General features: G+C 46.3%; 1 protein-coding gene across 2 annotated transcripts in view; it reads right to left on the bottom strand.

The window, feature by feature from the left end:
* The window catches only part of SARDH (sarcosine dehydrogenase), an 850,014-nt gene that overhangs the window by 664,388 nt on the left and 170,505 nt on the right, over positions 1-15,121 (bottom strand). The gene's annotated exons all lie outside the window — the stretch shown is intronic.

Here is a 15,121-nt window from a genome sequence, read left to right as displayed (position 1 = left end):
ACTCTCTATTCCGGAATACACCTTCTTACAATTCACCTGTCACTTCACTTTGTGAGTCTTCATTCACAGTGCAAACCAGACTATCTATGGGAGGGTGTGTTTTTAGGTCTCGCTTGAAACTATTTAAGAACACAGCGGCGTTGAGTTGCGTTTCCCTTTAAAACAGGTCTCGAGTGACATCACTTAAGAACATAGCGTCCTTATACTGTTTTCTCTGCACAGAATAGTAATTTAAAACTTTTGATTGCTGATAATTCGTAGTAGATGCACGCTTTAAAACAGAGGCTTGATATACTTCTGCTTCTTAGTGCAATACACACAACCACCAGCGGTGATTATGACTGTTATAAATTAAGCATACTGTTTCCACAAACCTATGACACTGCTCCTTTAATGCACAATAATGTAACACTTTGCCTTTAATAAGGATATGATCGACACCCTAGCCAGTCTCAAGGCTGGCTTGCATAAAAATCCCGACTTCCGAAAGGAAATTACTGGCATCCATAACTCTTTTTTCCTAAGGTTACGCACTCACTTTGTAAGGCGAACGTCTAGACCAAAAATGACTGCCGAGACGCAGAATTAAAGGTTTAATGAGGCTTGTAGAGCGGCACAAAATATATTAGGGATGGAGCTTAAATCAAGGAATCCTGTGAGTCCGTGAGGCACGGAACATTTATAGGAGGACTCAGGTTTTGACTAAAAAAAAAAAAAAAGAGTATGATGAGAATAGGTGGCAGGACTTAAGAGTGGCATGCACAAATAGAGACTCTAAATTGTTCTGGAATCTCGCTAAATGGGGTAATGGGGACCACCCAGAACGTCCGCAGAACCATGTCGATAAACACTAGTGGGTGGATTTCTTCAAACCTCAGTATGCCTGTAAGGACGATAATGTGAGGGCACCGGAGGATTGTGTGTATACTCTTTTTAGAGATTCACCCTTTGTACCGGCCGATAAAGAGAGAGAGTTGGGAGCTGTAACTGAGGGTAGAGCCCCAGGTATTGACGGAATCCCCGCCAACCTTTTTTTAAACAATAAATCTAACTGGGTTCAGTACATCACCATTTTGGCTAATGCCATTGCTCAAGGTGCTCCAGTCCCAACATCATGGAAAGGGGCTGAAATTGTACCCATCTTTAAAAAAGGCAACAAGTCGAGACCAGAAAATTACAGGCCCATAAGCTGATAGACTGCTTACAAAAAGTTGTGGGTCGCATGGTCTTGAATATTGTTCAAGAGTGGATTGACGAACATGCAATTCTGTCACCCTTTCAGGCAGGCTTTCTGTCAAAAACCAGTACAGTGGACCAGATCTATATTGGGGCACTGTGGTCTTGGGGAATGGTTCACTTTACGTTGCTTTTGTTGACCTTAGGTCAGCTTTTGACCTAGTTTCTCGCAGCAAATTATGGTCTGTCCTATCTGAGCTGGGGATGGCACCCGAGTTATTAACATTAATCATTCGCCTGCATGAGGACAATTTTGCCCACATAAGATGAGGTGATCAGGGCAGTGTCACAGATTCATTCCCTGTGGACCGAAGAGTCCGCCAAGGATGCGTGTTAGCGCCAACACTATTCTCTCTTTACATTAATGGCATAGTGGACTCCTTTATGCATGTAGCCACTGATGCCCCAGCTGTGGTCGGTAGCCGCACACCTATTTTACTATTTGCGGACAATACGCTCATTTTATCTAAAACCCCCAGCTGCCTCCAACGTGCCCTGAAGTGTTTTAACGATTTTTGTACTTCTCCGGGACTAGAAATTAATAATAATAAAACAAAATGCATGTTCTTCAACCAGCAGAGGTAATTTAGGGGCGGTATAACAATGGATAACCTCCCCTTGGAACAGGCTAAGTCTTTTGTATATTTGAGCATAACTTCTCAAAAAGATAAGGGATGGAAAGGCAAAATGGATATGTCTGTTCTGAAATTTCGCCAAAACACAGGGGCTATTTATACCAATCATAGGCTGCCACATACCAAACCTATAAGTCCGGTCATACAACTTTATGATTCAAAAGTTTTGAGTTCTACGTTTTATGGGGCTAAGTTGTGGGGCTTTGGAAACCTTAGAGCGATTTCTATTGCAGAAACAAAGTTTTTAAGGAAAATCGTAGGCTTCCCACAAAGTACCCCCTCAGGCCTGTTGTTGTATAACCTTGGCAGGAAACCTTTAGCAGGCCTGGCCAGACTTCGCCCCCTCTTATATTGGCGGAGGCTCTGGTGCACAAAGGAATTAAAACACTATGCGTTAGGCATTATGGACGTTATTTTGGCAGATAGCCAATATCGAGTTAAATGGATTCGGGAAATCAAGTCCCTTCTTGAAAAATGATGGGCATGGGTGTATTATGGACAGACCCTGCCAATGCGCCTTTCCCCTCTAAAGAAGTTTTCAAGGCAAAATATTGGGAAATGGTGTTCTGCAACACATATCGCAGCCAATCTTCTTTATCTTTAACGGGTACATTTTTGGAATTTAAATCCTCTCCCTTCCTTGAGCAATACTGGGACACCATAACTAAACCTTGTGACCGGAAATTATATTTCCAGCTAAGGATAGGCACTCTGCCAATTAGATCATTTACTGCAAAGTGGGGTAAAGGCGAGTGCGATAAATGCCTTTTCTGCATAGACCGAATTGAAACAGTACCCCATGTTCTCATAGCTTGCCCTGCATACTCTACTCCTCGGCGTGCATGGCTAAGTCCGATAGCTAAAATCACTGGGCCTTAGAAACTGTGCTGAGGCATTGAGAGTACTTTGTTCCGATCCTGCACCACCAATTGCCATAGCAATGGCTAAATTTCTAAGCTGGTCATGGAGTATACGTATGCGCCACATTGGTGGAATCCAAAGCTGAGTAACACCTAAACTCCCCTGATTACAATAACAGTTTCAATTAATTACCTTTGTATTACATTCTGATTCTTTTAAACACCTTTTAATCTAATGGATTAAATGTCCTTTCCTCTTTTTATTATATTTATATTGTATATTTTAATGTTTAGTAATACATGGTTTTTAATGCACTTGTATTGTTATATGTATGTTCTTTAAGACTTAATTGTCGTAATAAAGCTTTTGAATTTGTAACGCTTTGTTACGCAAGTGGCCGTTTGTCATTAGAATGTTCCCCTGTTGTTATTATGTCTCTTCTATAGCGCACGGCTACCCCAAGGGGTGTCCCGGCGCTTTGGCAAAGAGAACTGGAGAAGAAAACACAACACAGCGGCTCGCAGAGGCCGAAATCGTTGTAAAGTACTCCGTTTACTCCGTTTACAACAGTGGCTGCCGTTTAACTTTTACTTTCTGCAATAATGCTACCAACATCGTGGAGTATGGGTTGGCGTTACTAACATTACCCACATAAATGAAGTAAACTCATTTGTCCATATTAATGTTTTATGCTTTTCATAAATAGAGCTGGATAAAGAGACCACCCAGTTATATCATAGAGTGGTGACTTATTGAGAGCCTGCACCATCATCTAGCAGTATCAGTTTTCATTAAAATACCATAGATTGGCATCTTAAAGTGACACTGTTTTTCCCATACATGCATGAAATATATAACAACCACTTTCCTATGCCGTTTCCCTGCCCCTCTACCTTTGATAATTTCACAACCAGGTTTTGGAATGAAAGTTCGAACAGGTGATAAATTCTGAGATTATTCTCAGTTTGTGTATATCACTACTAGGTTCTCTCTTCTTCCCTCGAGCGTGGCCTCTTTCTCCTGAGTCGTTGCCAGGTGAGGTGGGGTCGACTCCTCATCAAATACGGGTTTGATTTGCACCTTGTGTTTGACAGAGGATCTGAATACCTGCAAATCAGGTTACATGGTTGTATCTTTTCAACCAAATGTTAGATAACAATCTTTATAATTTTTCACACATCGCAGTAGCAATACTTAATCTTCTTGTGGTGCTGATGAAAGCCCAGGATTAACTAGCCCAAGGGCTGAAACATGTTGACCTGTTCATATAGTTATTATTTAAAACTGTTTTGCACTGTTTTTAACGTGGGCTATGAGAGATACGGAATAAACACATTTTTCTCTCTTAGTCCCCTTTTAATCTCACCTTCACTTTTTATGCACTGCGCCCATCATTCTTAGAAAACCTTTCTTCACTTCTGTGTGAGCTACCTCGCTCACGAATACCTGAAAAACATCTGTGAGCTCCCTTCCCTATACAAGAAGATTGTAGTCCTTGGCCACACTAAGTTGTGGCTAGGAGGAGACCCAGATGATGAAGCATGTCACCTTCGGGTGAGTGATGGGAATCCGTCCTTTTTAAAGGATTTTCCTTTTTAAAGGTTTTTCTTTAAGAAATGTGCTTTTCCCTTGTCTATCAAACAATTGAGTTCCAGCTCTTCTACTGTTCAATGTAATCCCCCTTTTGACTGAATAGACCAGCGGATTCGTAAATGTTTTTGTAATTGTAGATTTGGGGAGGTATTCCGCACAGGTCTCTAAATATTCCCGGAGACCCTCTTGCCCTTTCATAGTGTTCTTCTTCATTCACATCCAACATTAAACTTAATAATCAGTCAGCATGCAAATGGACTTTTCTAGGGAAATATCCAACACGATACTAGAATCCCTTTTATTTACATCAACATTTGCAAATCTTAGTCCACTTTGCCCTCTTGCCTTCCCCCATCATGTTCACCAATGGCTTAGGGTCTATTGTAATAGCACACCTGGTACCCCACAAGATATGCATGGCCCTTGCAAAAGCTAATGTTTCTCACTCAATTACTGGATTTGATGCCTCCAGCGTGCATAATGCAAACACACAACTCCAGCCTTCCTGCCAGCCTCTGCGCCTCCATAGGGTAACCAGGCCATCTTCAAAGCAGAACTTTGCTGTTTCAAATGAACAAAGACAAGAAGCCGCCTACCATTTCCAGTTTTATTAAATTGAACGCCAGCTCAATCCGCTCATTCCATTTGTTAACTAGCTCATTCAATGCGAGTCCTACACAAGCACAGTTTGAGTCCAGAGGTCTAAAGGAATTTCAGATTTCCTTTGCAGTGACATTCATTCTTTCCCTAGAGAGTACAAATACTCCTTGTATGTATTCTTCCACAGTCTCCAACCCAACACAGGCTTCACTGGTGCAGCCAATGCTTCTGTGGGAGCTGGTATGCTCATTTTGGTGTGTGGATAAGGAATCAGAAAAGAAATGCAGCACCTTCCAACCAATTATCCAATGACTTAGAGAGATCAGCACTTACTCTCAATTATTATACCGAAAACGGCTCAGACTTGGCAATGGTGATCAGCAGCCATATTGTGGAAGATATACCTGTGGCTCACACACTTCTGAATCTTACTCAAAATACTATTGCAAATGAGGTAGCAAATAGCATCTCCATCAGTTGGAACTAGTTCAATCACTGCATTTCAGGAGAACTCAGTCTCAGTCCAGCCCATGCCTGAAAGTCAATATCATCATGGACACCACCACGCCAATCCACTGCTTCGTTTAGCCTGGAGCACACCTGCCTCCTAACAAAGCAAGATTCAGGCTGCAGCCCTCCTGCACAGTTATCTTCTTGGGGTATGTTAGCTCACTGATCGAGACATCAGGCACTACTTCAAAGTCGAATGCATGCCGCCATCTTAACTCCAGGCAAAGCAGGGAAAGCCACGGTCCTTGCATCACTCAGAGCCACATACCCCACATACCCCACAGGTCTCTAGTGCAACCCAGCAATGGCTTAGGAAGTTTAAATATCCCCTGAAATATATACTACTATGGATTCTCTCTCATGATGAGAGTGGAGGCAGAAAAGCAGAGATCCACCGTGGAGTTCAGGATCCGCCACCATTCCTGTAGCTCATCTACACCATTGTATTTGAAAATTAACCAAACGCCTGAAGAAAAATATATGTTGGATGAGGGATGCCAGAGCAATGTAGCTGCAATATCAAAATTAGGAGAATGGCTGTGCCAATAAAATTTGGTGCGCTTTTCGGTTTCTGTGCCACAAATGATTACACAGGGAATCCCTTACGTCAGTTTAATTCAATTGGGAAATGAGAAACCAACCTTAACTAGGGAGGACCAGCTATACCTGTAATGCATATCCCCATTCGATTGACTTATACATGAACAAGGCTTTAACGTTGTAGTTCTGTGGTTCGTGAGTGAGGTTCGATGGTTCCGAACCCGTTCAATAAAGGTCGTCGGAAATAGACGATTTTGGTGTCAGCAGACCGCAAATGACGAGTGTAGTGTGTCTGAGTGTTTTCGCATGAATCGATCAATGAGAACACTATGTATTTAGGGATTTCGTTTAGACCTTCGGGTTCCATTTTGTGTACGGCAGCCATTTTGTATGGTTGCCCTCACATAGGCCGAAGACTGCGGCAGAACGAGTCCTTGAGACACGTATGCCTTAGCTGACTTCTGAATGACCTGGCCGAACTGACTCCTTGCCCGAGGCCGACCTCGCTGAGCCAGTTCCTTGTTAAGCAGCTGGTCTGATAAAGATCAAAGAGTAGGGCAGGCCCGAGTTTATGGTACACTGCTCCTACCTTTCTATCTCACTTCCAATCTGTTTCTGTTCTTTCCTTTACGACATAATCACCGATTTGGGTTGAGGGTTTTAAGATGGGTTTGTCCGACCTGATCCGACAAGAAATCTGGAATGTGCTTGGTCATTTCTGGTGGGCTGGACAACGGAAAGTGGGATTGTCGTCATATGCTACTTCTGAATTGTCACACTGTCATTGGTCAGTTTGTATGCACCTAATGTTAATTCGAAATGTTGCCTGAGGCTTGATTTTTGGCATAAAAGGCCATGCTCCGCTCATTGAATTCGTGCAGTCTCTAGCGAACCACCCGTGTGTGCTTCATAGACCTCTGTTCCTGGTTGCAGCCAATAAACTTTGGTCTTTGATGTCATCACGAAGTATCCCGTGTCTCTGTTTGCCAAGACAGGGGAACACTAAGGCATCGGGCGTTCTCCCTGACGCCGCTGGGTTTTAAAACACGGTCCTTCAACGTCACAAGCCAGCTTGCACTAATGAAAATAACAGTAGCACACAGAAAACTCTACGTAGACTCTGCAAATTTATAGCATATGTCTAGTCTCTGCATTCAACCAGCTTCTTGACTCCTGTATTGGTGATGTGGCACTCGCAAGCTCCCAGTCTGAACACTTTTAAATTCAGATAATAATAATGATACTGATATTTGTAAAGCGCGAACCGCTACCTCACAAGGAGGTGTCCTGGCGCTGAGAATGCAGAACTTGTTTAGAGGGAAAAGCAGAAAGAAAGGAGGGAGAGGGCTTATCTATTCTGGGCAAAGAGCCAGGTCTTTAGTAGCTTCTTGAAACTGGATTCTGTGGTGGCAGCTTGGATAGTGGCAGGCGGGGCATTCCACAGTACAGCCGTGCCAACCGAAAAGGTCCTGCCTCCAAGTCTAGCTTTTTTGGCGCGTGGGACAAGGAGCTGAAGTCGAGAATTGGAGCGCAGGAACCTCACCTGGTGATACCTGGGGAGTCTGAGTTTTAAGTAGATGGGACAGGACCCCTTGAGCGCTCTAAACACCAAAGTTAGAGCTTTAAACTTTATTCTACTAGCCACAGGGAGCCAGTGCAGATCGTGCAGATGCGGAGAGACATGCTGTCTGAAAGGGATGTGTTTTAGCAGTCTCGCAGCCGCATTCTGCACGTAGGCGATGTACCAAGTATTTGGGTAGGCCAAGATATAGGCCATTTGCATAGTCCAATCTGGATGTAACTGTTGCATGGACCACCATTTTCCAGCAGTCTGCAGGCAAAAGAGCAAGGAACTTTCGAAGGTTCCTAAGCTTGAAAAGACAGCCAGTTGTGACCTGTTGTATGTGTGACGAAAAAGAAAGACCCTCGTCCCATCTTACGCCTAAGTTCTTCGCCTTAGTGCTAGGTAGAGGGGCTGGACCCATTTCAGGAGGCCACCACAGGTCCGAGGGGGGGCAATTGTGTTTGCCAAAAAAGACAACCTCCGACTTGCCAGCGTTCAATTTTAATTTGTTGGTATTCATCCAGCTAGCAATGTCCCGAAGACAAGTCCTTAAATTGCTGAAGGCTGCCTCTGATACGTCAGAGAAGGGGAAGACTAATTGCGTATCGTCTGCATACGAAATCGCCTTAACTCCCCATTTTGAAATCAGGGTAAAGAGGGGGGCTAAATAGACATTAAAAAGTAGTGGGCTAAGAGCCGATCCCTGAGGGATGCCACATCTAAGGTGTTTTGGTTTTGAGGTGAAGGTGCCCAGCGCTACTTTCTGGGAGCGATCTGTTAGATAAGATTGTAGCCAGCTCAATGCTTTGTCTTTCAGACCTATAATCTTCAGCCGTGACAGCAATCTGCCGTGATCCACCGTATCAAATGCGGATGATAGATCCAGGAGCACCAGCATAGCTGATGCTCCTGAATCTAGAGACCACCTAATTGACTCAGCCACCTCAATAAGGGCTGTCTCGGTGCTGAAGCCCGATCTGAAACCTGACTGAGTTTCATGCAGAATCTCCTTGACCTCAATGAATCTATTCAACTGACGTTGTATCAATTTTTCCAGCATTTTTCCAGGGGCTGCTAGGAGGGAGATTGGGCGGAGATTAGTTAGGTCATCTGAGGCGCCGTTTGGCTTCTTTTTCAGGGGAATGAGTGTGGCGTGTTTCCAACACTCAGGGTATATGCCTGATGCAATGGAAGTGTTCCAGATGTGTAAGAGTGGTGTCGCAATCGCCTCCGACATCATAGACCAAAGCTTAGGCGGGCAGGGGTCATCCGGGGCCCCTGCTTTGCATTTTTGTATTTCCATCAGGGCCTCAGCAAAGGAAATAGGATGGAATTGGGCTAGGGAGGGCGAGGGCAATACCGTATCAGGAATATCCGTCATGACTGTGGGCTCAGGGCTAATGAAGGAAGCATAAACCTTCTCGATTTTATTATCAAAAAAGTCTGAGATCTCCTCACAGAGTTTCTCCGAAGGAGTGACTTCAGTCTCAATAGCCGCAGGTTTGAAGAATGATTGGACAATCTTGAAAACTTCTTTGCTAGATTGGTCCGCTTGCTGAATGGAAGATGCAAAGAAAAGCTTTTTTGCTTTCCTTGTAGCTTGGTGGAGACCACGGAGGGCTTCTTTATAGCAAGTTTTTGCTGAGTCGCAATAGTTTGCCCGCCATAGTCGCTCAAGCCTCTTACAGTTGCTTTTTTTTCCCTCAACTCAGTAGAGAACCATGGGGCGGAGGGGGATTCCCTGCGTGATGCAGCGACTGTTGCAGGGGCTATGCTATCCACCGTGTTACCTATCCAGCAATTCAGCGCTGTCGCATCAGTGTTTACATCCTTAGACAGAGCTAGGGGGTAGCTGCGAGAGCGGGGCAGAGGGAATCAGGTGATATATTGTCCCATTTTCTGCGTACATATGAGCGCCTCCCATTTGTTCGGTGCTAGTGGGGGAGGGAAAACGAGAAAGGGATAAGAAAGTGATCCGACCATAGTAGTGGTTGTGGGGGTTTAGCTGTTATATCCATGATGTTGGAGAAAATCAGGTCCAGCGTATGGCCTGCCTTATGCGTAGGTTCCGAGATAATTTGAGGTAGATTAGCAGCTTCCAGAGTTGAGATAAGTTGCAAGGCCAGTGGGCAATCAGGATTGTCAGCGTGAATATTAAAGTCACCCGTTACAATGAAATATGAGTGGGCCAAGGAGCTTTGGACAACAAAGTCCATGAGTTCGCAGGTATTTGTTGAAGAGCAATCCGGGGGTCGGTAAATAATCAGACCGGCTAGGGATAGTTGAGGAGTAATTTGGAGGCAAAAAAGTAACCCCTCTATGCCAGAAAGAGTGGTAGGTGTTGAGGACGCCAATGTGAATTTGTTTTTAAAAATAATAGCTACCCCGCCACCCCTTCTACCCTTTTCTCTATTTGAAAAACTTATTTTAAAACCCGGCGGGACTGCCAGTGATATAGAGGCCATATTTTCCTCAGATAGCCACGTTTCCGTAAGGAATAAGGCGTCCCATTCAGAATCTTCCAATAATAACCAGATGCGGTCCAATTGCCACAGGAAGGGAACATAGGTGGGCACAAAATGTTTTTACCCACATTTGCTCCCCCCACCCAGCTTGTAATGGATGTGTCATGAACCTCTCACCAGGTAAAGGCTTAAGTTCTAACATAAAACAAGATGATGTGCCATTAGTTCGTAATTTGTATCGGATGAATGGTTCTTGACCAATGTTTGTATCATCACCATCCCACTAATATAGCACTAACAAACCGGGAAGTGGAACCCCGGTGGTGAATTAATCTGCATGAGATTACAAAGAAGAAGAGAGTCTTTTCTAAAATCCAAGTTTTCAACTCTTAGATGAGAATAGTATAACCGGGAGAACCTGATAACGAAATGATCAGTTAGTTCCTGATAGATGTTCTAAAATTGAAGTGGCCCATATATTCTGACTCATTCGATTCTTGAGGCCATTAGATACAGACCACCAAATGTTCATTTTATAGAGCCGTTGGATTCATTATCCCAAGTTCTAGGGTTTTCCTTACACTGTCCTGATGAAGACCCAAATTGATGCTTCTGTAGCACACACTCTCTGAACGAGTAGAAACGCAGGCGTATTTTTTAGTTTGACCTGAACCCTAAAACCAGTCTGACCCATGAAGTAAAAGTGTCTCAACCTCACAAGCCCATTTTGAGAGGCTTTATTCAGAAGCATATGGCTAGGCCATACAAGAATTACACGGAATTATGTACAAATGTGTTCCCAATGAGTACATCGAGTTGTGTGGTTGGATTGTTAAAACGCTTACCTTAAAATTAGCAGCAGTTCTTAAAGGGCATCCGACAGAACCACATAGACTGTGTAAAGGGTTCTTCCACAGAGAATGGCAATGCCCACCCATTAGCACTTTCTGGTCCAAGCTACTAGTAGCTCCCTAATATACCACTCTTGGCCCAGCTGGGGTATGTCGAAAACATTCCTGTTACAGGTCGAAATTCACTGCCGTGTCAGTACTGCTTAACAAGAGGAAAGTAGTGATCCATTGGGGGTTGAGGTCCCAGGCTTAAACTCTAGTTGAAAGACATTGCCAACTTCAATGAACAGCTGAATGCCTGTTGGGACCCGATGCTATCCCAATTGCAAATATGGATGACCATTCTGCGCATATGTCCTGCAACGTTCTGCACCACAGACTGAGGCAGAGGTGGCTAGAGTAGCTTAAATAAGCCCATAGTCTTTCTGTGATATTCAGGATAGAATTTGCTTGCACTACGATGCTGCGGCATTACTGTACTCGTCAATTGAGTGAACTGATGAGAATCAGTCAGTGATACGTGCTCACTTGTTGCTGTTGAATGCTTTATGTAATTGCCAATGACTGTTGTTGCATTGCTCTCTGCAGGGGGTGTGTTACCTTGTTATTTGAACAACCAAATACATATATAATTCCATATCCTAGCTTGGAATAAAAATTGCTCTGGAAGCTGAATTTTGGATGGCGAAGTTTATGGATGTTTCCATCAGGTGAAAGTTCAATAATCGGAGTTAGATTCCACAATCACGGATAACAGCCCTCTGGGACTCTGAAAAGAATTAGTGAACATAGTGAAGGCACTTGATGTACTAACACAAAGCTAATATAGTGTTAACATGTCTGTTCAGCACCAAAGCAAAGGCCAGGATCATTCCCAGCATCTTCTATGATCTAGGTATATTCACGCTCATGGCCCCAACTTGGATGTACATTTAATAATCTTTTATTTTCTTGTACTTTGCCTTTAATATAATATATGGAAAATCCTTTTGCCCTTCATTGAGGCTGAGCCAAGGTAAACTCCTCCAACTTTGGATGGTGCTAAATGCTTGACCTGCACAGCACAGGTCTACTTCCACATTGCTTATCATCTGCATAATTACAGAAACACAAAGATGATGACAGCAGGTACACAATTTTTTTTTTTTTTTTTAACGTCATTTTTATTGCATCACCAATATAAAGGTACAGACAACATATTCAGCAATAATAATATAACATGTACAGACTTAATTTGAGACATTCGGTCTCTATCCGGAGGGATCACCTCGCCCTTGACGCGGGTGGCTTCATCTCTGTCTTGGTCTCGTACTTCTTACAATGTCCGACCGCTTCATCGTGCACATAACCCTGGAATGCTTTTGTGATTTACGCCCCTCCCCCTCCCCAAATTTCGGTACCCCAACATCCCTCCAAACTAGCTTCCTACCCGCCCTCCCCCGTGGTCGCGCTGCGCTTGAGTAACCATGTAATAGTGCCCGGTGTAATGCAGGAGGAAGTAATCATTCGCTAAGGTGTGTTCTCCTGTGTAGTGTTAGGGTCTGCTCCAGCTAGTTCGCTCTCACCATCCCGCCCCTCATCGTCCACATCCCGGAGCGCCTGCACCATCACCTCCCATGCAGTCGCCCCTTCCAGTGCTTTCTCGTCATTCGACCTCCAGGCCATCTGGTATCGTAGGGTACTTTCACACGCGGCCCATCTCAGACACTCCCCATACCATCTTTTATATGTGGGCCCCACTCTGGACTTCCAATTTCGTGTGATCTCCCGCTTGGCCAAGATAAGCCCTAAATCTATAAACTTACTAGACATCTTATTTCTAGGTGTGTGTGGGAACCAATGAAGGATGCCAACTGCTTTAGTAAACTGGATATCCCTGTCCGTCGCGCCGTTAAGGGCCCGCCCAACTTCCTGCCAATAGTCGCCCAAAGAGGGGCAATCCCACAGCATATGACACAGATCCGCCCCCGCTGTAGTACATCTGGGGCAAGCAGCGTCGGTCGCCCCAAAATACTGTTGGATTTTCCCGGGCGTGAGGTATGCCCTGTGAATAACATAAAAGTGGATCAATTGGAACCTGGCATTCCTCGAGCTCTTCCGTGCCCGCCCCAGCAGTTGGCCCCAGGTCGTGTCTGGTATCTCCACCTGGAGGTCCAGCTCCCACTTGGCCTTCAAGGCTGCCAAAGGTTGCAAGGCCTCCCGCTGCATCCTCGAGTACAGGCACGTGACGGCCTTAAAGGTTCCCGCCGCCATCATGGCGTACTGGCAAGCCATCGAGGTGCCCGGTTCCTGCAGCCCTTCCCCCCAGTGGGCTCGCATGGCGCCCGTGACTGCCGCGTGCAGCAGGTAGTCACCCCTCGGTAGGTCAAATCTCTCCTGCAGGTCCCGAAACGGCAGCAACACCCCATCTTCGTAGAGGTCACCCAGCATGTGTATTCCCGCCTCCTCCCACCCTAGCAAGCGTGACCAGTCACCTCCATGTGGGAGGGCAGTGACCATTCCCAGCGGTATTTCGGGGGCATACATAAGGCGGACACCCGCCCGCTTACGGGCCCGGTCCCAGCATAGCCGGAATGTCTGCTCCTCGACCGTCAGGTCTCCCACTCGGAGTCTCTGGTGCAGCGTAATATAAGCCAGAACGTGTCGCGGGGTGCCTTCAACTCTCGCGTCCTCGGGGCCTCTATATACTCTCGCCACCTCCTGAGCAAAAGTCTGCAGCTGCGCGGCTAGGTAATATCCTTCGAAGTCCGGCACTGCCATACCACTCTCATCTTTGGGGCGCAACAGCGTGTCGAGCGCTATGCGCCTCCTACCCGTGCCCCATAGGAACGCTATGATCAGTGACCTCAGGCGTTTAAAAACAGAGCTCGGGACCCATACCGGCAGTGTCCTAAAATAATACAAAAGCCTGGGCAGGGCTATCATTTTAAGCAGGGAGATTCTACCAGCCAGGGAGAGCGGCAGAGTCGCCCAGAAGTCCATGGATCCACGCAGGGCGTTAATACAGCGAGTGATGTTGCCATCCAGCAGGTCGGACGGGGCGTGGTAAACATAGACCCCTAGATAATGTAGGCAGCGCGGCTCCCACCGGAGTTCCTGAGCAGTGAGTGGGCACGGTTCCCCCGGCCTCAGGGGAAACAGACAGGATTTAGGCCAGTTGACCCTCAGGCCCGACAACCTACCGAACTGCTCCAGTAGCCTCCGCGCCCCCTGAAGTTCGGTGCCCGCATCGGCCAAAAACATCAACAAGTCATCTGCGTACAGGGAGATGAAGTGTGGCCTCCCCCTAAAAGACAAACCTGCGTAGTGGCGGCCCAGTCTGGCTACCGCAGCGAAGGGTTCCATTGCCAATGCAAACAGTAGCGGGGATAGGGAACAACCCTGTCTAGTGCCACGCCTAATCGGGTATTGTCTCGAGATCAGTGCGCCCACCCGGACCCTCGCCACCGCCTCAGTGTAGAGGACCTTGGTCCATTGTATATATCCGTCTCCCAACCCGAAGCGACGCATCACCTCATACAGGTATCCCCATTCGAGGCTGTCAAACGCCTTCTCAATGTCAATGGACAGGACAAATGGGGAGACGGTGTCTGGCCAGTCCGCACCCATCAGTCTCGTGAGTCTACGGATGTTATGAGTGGTATTGCGTGTCGGTATGAAACCGCACTGGTCACCGTGAACCAGGCCCGTCATGTGCACTAGCAATCTGTTGGCCAGAATTTTACTGAGGATCTTGTAGTCCGTCGTCAACATAGACAGCGGACGATACGAGGACAGCGCCGCACCCTCTCTGCCCGGCTTCAAGAGCGGGATCATAAGGGCCTCGCACATAGAGCCCGGGAGTCGGCCCTTCTCCTGCGCCTCATTGTATACCTCGCGCAGCCGCGGAGCAAGGTGCTCTAGATATTTGCCATAAAATTCGATCGGTAGACCGTCAAGGCCCGGGGTCTTGTTTCTAGCCATCTGTTTTACAGCACATCCTATTTCTCCGAGGGAGATGGGCCACCCTAACTCTTCCGCCTCCGAGTCCTCCACTCGCGGCAACTGTAGCCCGTCCAAGAACTCCTCAAGCTCCTCCGTCCCTCCCGTATCACCACTCAGATAGAGCCCCTCATAGTAAGCACGAAACTTGTTCAGGATCCCGGGTTGGGAGTGGCAGGGCTCCTCCCCTGGCTCCTGGATTCTCATGATCGGCCCTCCCCCCCGGATAGGATTAGCAAGCCAAGCCAACATCGCCCCCGCCTTATCACCTTCCGCATGCGCCCT

This window comes from Lissotriton vulgaris, chromosome 5, assembly GCF_964263255.1.
Source record: "Lissotriton vulgaris chromosome 5, aLisVul1.2, whole genome shotgun sequence".
NCBI classification, from domain to species: domain Eukaryota; kingdom Metazoa; phylum Chordata; class Amphibia; order Caudata; family Salamandridae; genus Lissotriton; species Lissotriton vulgaris.
This window is presented reverse-complemented; position numbering and strand designations above follow the sequence as displayed.